The sequence below is a fragment of the Lepidochelys kempii genome, chromosome 23, assembly GCF_965140265.1.
Source record: "Lepidochelys kempii isolate rLepKem1 chromosome 23, rLepKem1.hap2, whole genome shotgun sequence".
In the NCBI taxonomy this organism is placed as follows: domain Eukaryota; kingdom Metazoa; phylum Chordata; order Testudines; family Cheloniidae; genus Lepidochelys; species Lepidochelys kempii.
This window is the reverse complement of record NC_133278.1, coordinates 12,186,259-12,192,735: the sequence shown is the minus strand read 5'-3', so window position 1 is coordinate 12,192,735 and position 6,477 is coordinate 12,186,259.

Below are 6,477 nucleotides of genomic sequence, written 5' to 3'. Positions count from 1 at the left end.
TCCTGGGGCCCTGGGTCTCTCCGAACCCTTGCTCTGGGGGGACCTCCCGGTGTGCCCCAATTGCCCCCAGCCTGTCATTAGGCCTGGGTGCATGGAAACAATGCAGCGTGTCGGTGTACGTTGTCGATGGCTCCTAGGTCATGTCTATGAACTGGCGGGTGCTAGATCTAATTGCTGCCCACTCTCTCTTTCTTTGCTCGGCAATTAGATGACAATGGGTAAACAGTGAGGTGTAAAGGGGTAAACAGTGAGGTGGCAATGTTTGCAGACGATACTAAACTGCTCAAGATAGTTAAGCCCAAAGCAGCCTGTGAAGAACTTCAAAAAGATCTCACAAAACTAAGTGATTGGGCAACAAAATGGCAAATGAAATTTAATGTGGATAAATGTAAAGTAATGCACATTGGAAAAAATAACCCCAACTATACATACAATATGATGGGGCCTAATTTAGCTACAACTAATCAGGAAAAAGATCTTGGAGTCATTGTGGATAGTTCTCTGAAGACGTCCACGCAGTGTGCAGCGGCAGTCAAAAAAGCAAATGGGATGTTAGAAATCATTAAAAAAGGGATAGAGAATAAGATGGAGAATATCTTATTGCCCTTATATAAATCCATGGTATGCCCACATCTTGAATACTGCATACAGATGTGGTCTCCTCATCTCAAAAAAGATATACTAGCATTAGAAAAGGTTCAGAGAAGGGCAACTAAAATGAGTAGGGGTTTGGAACAGGTCCCATATGAGGAGAGATTAAAGAGGCTAGGACTTTTCAGCTTGGAAAAGAGGAGACTTAGGGGGGATATGATAGAGGTCTATAAAATCATGAGTGGTGTGGAGAAAGTGAATAAGGAAAAGTTATTTACTTGTTCCCATAATATAAGAACTAGGGGCCACCAAATGAAATTATTGGGCAGCAGGTTTAAAACAAATAAAAGGAAGTTCTTCTTCACACAGCACACAGTCAACCTGTGGAACTCCTTGCCTGAGGAGGTTGTGAAGGCTAGGACTATAACAGGATTTAAAAGAGAACTGGATAAATTCATGGAGGTTAAGTCCATTAATGACTATTAGCCAGGATGAGTAAGAAACTAGCCTCTCTTTGTCAGAGGGTGGAGATGGATGGCAGGAGAGAGATCACGTGATCATTACCTGTTAAGTTCACTCCCTCTGGGGCACCTGGCACTGGCCACTGTTGGCAGACAGGATACTGGGCTGGATGGACCTTTGGTCTGACCCAGTATGGCTGCACTTATGTTCTTATGAACTTGGAAAAGCCCATAGGGTTTGGGTAGGGAAGCGGGCAGGAGGCACCTTTAGATTTCAGTACATGTTCTATACAAAGCAGGTGAATTTTTCCTTTCAGCTGCCTATAAACAAACCTAGTGGATAAAAATGTCTCTACCCACCCCCCCAAATGTGTTATGATTTTAATGGACCCAAAAGCAAAATAATTCTGTAATCAAAAAGAGTAGGCCGCCCCCCCTTCTGAACATGCATTAGACAGAGTGGCATCAGCATAACATATTATAAAAGTTGTTTCCGGCTCAGGGGTGGGGCTGGCTTGGCTCCACCCACCGGGGGGGTCTTGGGATAGTTCCTCCCCGTCAAGCTCAGAGAGAGGCCGCTCTGCCTCACGACAGGGACACGTAAGGATTTGCCGTGACGTCATCTTAGTTAAGATAACAAGAGTCTGCAGTGTCACAGACCCCATAGCTGAGCTGCTCCCGCTGCCACTGACAAAATTGAACAAGGGGTTTTGCCTGATCCAGGTTTTAAAAACAACACAATTGAGCAACTGCTTATCCTGGATTGAAAGTAGGACCTTTCCCAGTACTAACCTTATAGGCTATGGCCTAACATCGATCGTGATGGTGCTTAACACATGTACTGTACGCAGCACTGATTGAAGACATACTGTACTCATCACTACACCTGGTGTAGCCACCTCCCACCCTGCAGGTATTGATTGGAAGACAGACCTTTGCCCAGGTTACTAAAGGTGATGTGGTTACATGTATGTATATAAATATCTTCTTACTATATGTTCCAGTCTGTGCATCCGATGAAGTGGGCTGTAGCCCACGAACGCTTATGCTCTAATAAATTTGTAAGTCTCTAAGGTGCCACAAGTACTCCTGTTCTTTTTATGGTTACATCTACTAATTTACAGCAGATGGTCACATTTTCACTGTGTGGGCCCTTTACAATCTGCCCCTTTTAAAAACATATTTTTTTTCTAATCTGTATATATCTAGCCCCTCGCTTGTTCCTAGTATGAGGTTGTTCCAGAGAGGGAAAGTCTGCCTTGTGACTTTTTACACAACTTTGGTAAACTGGGCCTCCATGTGCTCTGCGTTGTGCGTCAGCCTGTATTGCCCTCAGACCAGACCCACGCAGACAAAACACCGGGAACAAAGTTTTATTCTGTAAAGAAACACACGATGACTGTCCAGTAACCTCCGCTCTGCTTGCTGGCCTCGTGCTCCCAGCTTCAGTCAGTGCTGACTCTTCCTGCTGGCAGGGCAGAGGGTACATCCTGGCAGGAACCAGGATATTCTCCCAGTGTGCTGCAGCATGTAGTCCACAACTTGTAGTTCCCATGGCTGCTATTGAAGCCCACTGGACCTTGGGCTAGATATATGTTGACACCGTTAGTTTTATCAGGCAATAAATGTGATACTGTCCCATGTTTTGATTATTAGTCTTCCCCAGATACTGCCATCTGGAGGACAAGAGCCTACTGCTCTGAAGATGACACCAGTGAACCAAAGGGTGTTCTTATAGACATCTGGCGTTCTGCACAAAAGTCCATTTTCTCAGCTTCCAATCAAACACTGGCGCTTGCGAGTCTGCCTTTAGTTGCCCAGGTTGTTCACCGACCCAACTGCCAGAACATCTAGGCTGCTGCAGAGGAGGAACAAGGCTGTCAGGTACATAGTGCTCTGAGCTGGTTTTGACTGGGGTCTCCTCTGAAGGTCTTGCATCATTGCTGAGTACCTGCAAAGACACGTCCCTTTCCTGGTACAACATCATGGGACTTCAAAGTTATGGGCATTCACCAACTTTTCATTTGATAGCTTAATTCCTTTCACTGTCCCTGAAAACCTGTGGTGTCATGAAAAGTTTGTTTTCATCGTGTTTCCTGATTTCATGTGGCAAATAACTTGGCTTACAGGGTCCATTGCACATTTACAGTGACCTATTACCTTGTATAAAACCAAGTGCTTTAACATACCTGAGGGGTAAACAATTTAAGTAGTGAAAACAAAATACCTGAATGACACAAATTGTACAAGAGCAAAATCCAAAACAAATTTTTAACAAGACTTTATCCCAGTATTTTGTGCAGGACAGACATTGTTGAGGTGATAATTTACTTTAGCTGGAACCTGATTTATATATATTAAGCTTGGTGACACATTAGTTGTCTGGTCGGTCAGTAACTACCGAGGTATTCTGACCCTGGCAAAGGTGTTCAGGAGCTCGGTGGTGATGTTGGGGGCCGTCGCTGTTCATAGAGGGATGGCCTGGGGATACCTGGTTGCATAGACTACAACTACAAGGATATAATGGTAACCTGACCTGCTTTTCTTGAAGGGTCCCACTAGGTCCATGCTAATATGTTCAAAAGGCACTCCAACCACGGGGCGTAGTAGCAGGGGAGCCCTAGGTATCCCCTTGGGTCCAGCTCTCTGGCATTCTGGACAGGAGGCAGAGTAGTCCGACTCCCTGGTGTATGTCGGGCCAAAAGAATCTTTGCGCTACCTGTTGTGGAGTTTTCTTCCTTCCCAAGTGTCCCACCCAGGGCACCGAGTAGGCTGGATGCAACAGGCCCTGTCAAAACATAGGAACATAAGAATGGCCATACTAGGTCAGACCAAAGGTCCATCTAGCCCAGTATCCTGTCTTCCAACAGTAGACAATGCCAGGTGCCCCAGAGGGAATGAACAGGACAGGTGATCATCAAGTATCACCCATTCCCAACTTCAGTCCTGCGTGGGACGAACAATTCATAGATTCAGAGATATTAAGGTCAGAAGGGACCATTATGATCATCTAGTCTGACCTCCTGCACAACGCAGGCCACAGAATCTCACCCACCCACTCCTGCGAAAAACCTCTCACCTATGTCAGATGTGTTCCTATATGGTGGAGGTCCTTAGTTATCTGGTAGAGATGGTTGTCCTGGACCTTGAATCGTGGCCCCTTGGGTAACTGTGGGGGATTACCTTCTCCTGGGTCTGGATACACCACTTGTTCCCAAGCCCAGCTTAGGTTTGGGTCCTCCCTTTGTTCCTTCAGGAAGTCCCTGTTGATGTCCAGCCACTCTGGATCACCTTCCTCCAAGGTTCCTGTAGCAGGGAGGTCTTGAGCTGGTGTTCCGGGATGGCCTGAGGGACCTTCCCCTGGGTCCTCAAGTCTTCAGCAGCTCAGTAAACCTCTTCACAGGTTCTGTTCTCACATCTGTGGGGCAGGTGCGCCACTCTTGCAAGACCTCATGGAACCACCACCAGTTATGCCCCAAAATCATGGGGTAGGCCAGCTTTGGAGTCAGGCCGACTTGACATAGTTCCTCATACAGGACGGCCTGCAGCTGCACCCTGGCAGTTGGATATAGCTGCACTTCCCCAGGGATGCACTGTAGGTGGATAGGCATTCCCGCCAGATCTGGTCATTCTACCAAGCTGGCTTGGACAAGTGTTTGGCTACATCCCGAGTCAACCAGGGCCATCACCACGGTTGTTGGGCATCATTATTCTAAAATAGGTATCAAGGTAGTTGCAATTCCAAACTTCCCCAACATGGGAAAGGAAGCCAGGAATGTACAATCTTTCTGCTTTATACAGGAATTATTCTTTTAAGGAAATTTTTCATCTCGCCTTTTTTTCCAGCAAAAAAGGCCTTTTTTTGTCACAATTGAAATGTTTCCAGAAAGTGTCAATTTTGATGAAATTTTGTTTAGGAAAAAAGAAAACCCCCTAAATGAAGCATTTTGATATGATGATATGTCTTCTTTTGACATTCTCAGAAGGGAATGTTGTGTTTTTTTCCTTTCAAAATCACTTTTTTGAAAACGAAATTAACTGTTTTTCCACAGAAAACAAAAACTAAAAAGTTTTGGAAGGTTGAAACTGGAATAAACTGTTGCAATTTTATCAGAAAGATTTGATCAACCCGAACAAATTTATTTCGGAATTCCATCTTGCAATGAATTTTGAAATTTTGGAACAGAAAATGCTCTGGATCTGAGAGTGAGGGGGAAAAGGAGAGAGATAGATAGAGGGGGTGGAAGGGGATATATATATAAATTCAATAGAATTAAGCACCTCAGCGAATCAGGAAAATGCTCTAAATAAAATTCCCCCATCCTCTCTGAGTCCTGGTCTACACTGGTGGGGGGAAAAAAAAAATCGATCTAAGATACGTAACTTCAGCTATGAGAATAGCGTAGCTGAAGTCAACGTATCTTAGATCGACTTAGAATCACTTACTTTGTGTCCTTGTGGCGCAGGATAGACAGCTGCCACTCCCCTGTTGACTCCGCTTCCGCCTCTCGCCCTGGTGGAGTTCAAGTCGACAGCAGAGCAATCGGGGAATTGATTTAACGCTATAAATCATTCCCTGATAGATCGAGCACTACCCGCCGATCCGGCAGATAGTGTAGACATGGCCTGAGATGCTCACATGGAAGGAGCTGTAGCACCGCAGAGCAGAATTGTTACTGGAAGAACCAAAACCCCGGGGTGAGATTCTGTCTTCAGCAGACCTTCTTCAACATGTACCTGATAGGGGCAGGGGGGTCCAGTGCAGGCAGCACACGGCGTCGCTATCTTCTCCGCCCTGGGCTTGGAAAGAATCTGCCCGCAAGGGAGCAATGAGCTACAAAGGGAGATGAAGCAGCAGGGACAAGGGGCTTGCCCAGGTGTGCGTGTGCCTGTCTACTAAGGGACTTAGATGGGCCCCATCATTGCAGTGTCTGAACCACTGACAATCTGTATTCACAACCTCCCTCCTCCCACTTCCCTATAGGGCAGTGCTATTATCTCCATTGTACAGATGGGGAAACCGAGGCACAGAGAGGCTAAGGGATTGTCTAAGGTCACACAGGAAACCAGTAGCAAAGCAAGGAGTTGAACCTGTGTCTGCCGATTACCGGGCTAGTGCCCTAACCAATCTGCCAGCCTTTCTGTATGGGTTTGCTGGCCACTGTTGGAGATGGGATCCCAGATTCGGTGGGCCCCTGGGCAGATCCAGTCTGGCAATTACTACACTCTACAATAATAGCATGGCTAAGTCTGTACTCAGCAGCATCAGCTAACAAACCGAAAAGCCAGTTTCCCTGGGTGGTAGCTACACACACCAGCTCCGGCAGATCTGAAGCCACCAATCAGAAAGGAACTAAGACAAACCTACTGTTGCACCAGCAGCCTGCAATCCATGGAAGATGATGGGATGAGAAACCAGATGGAT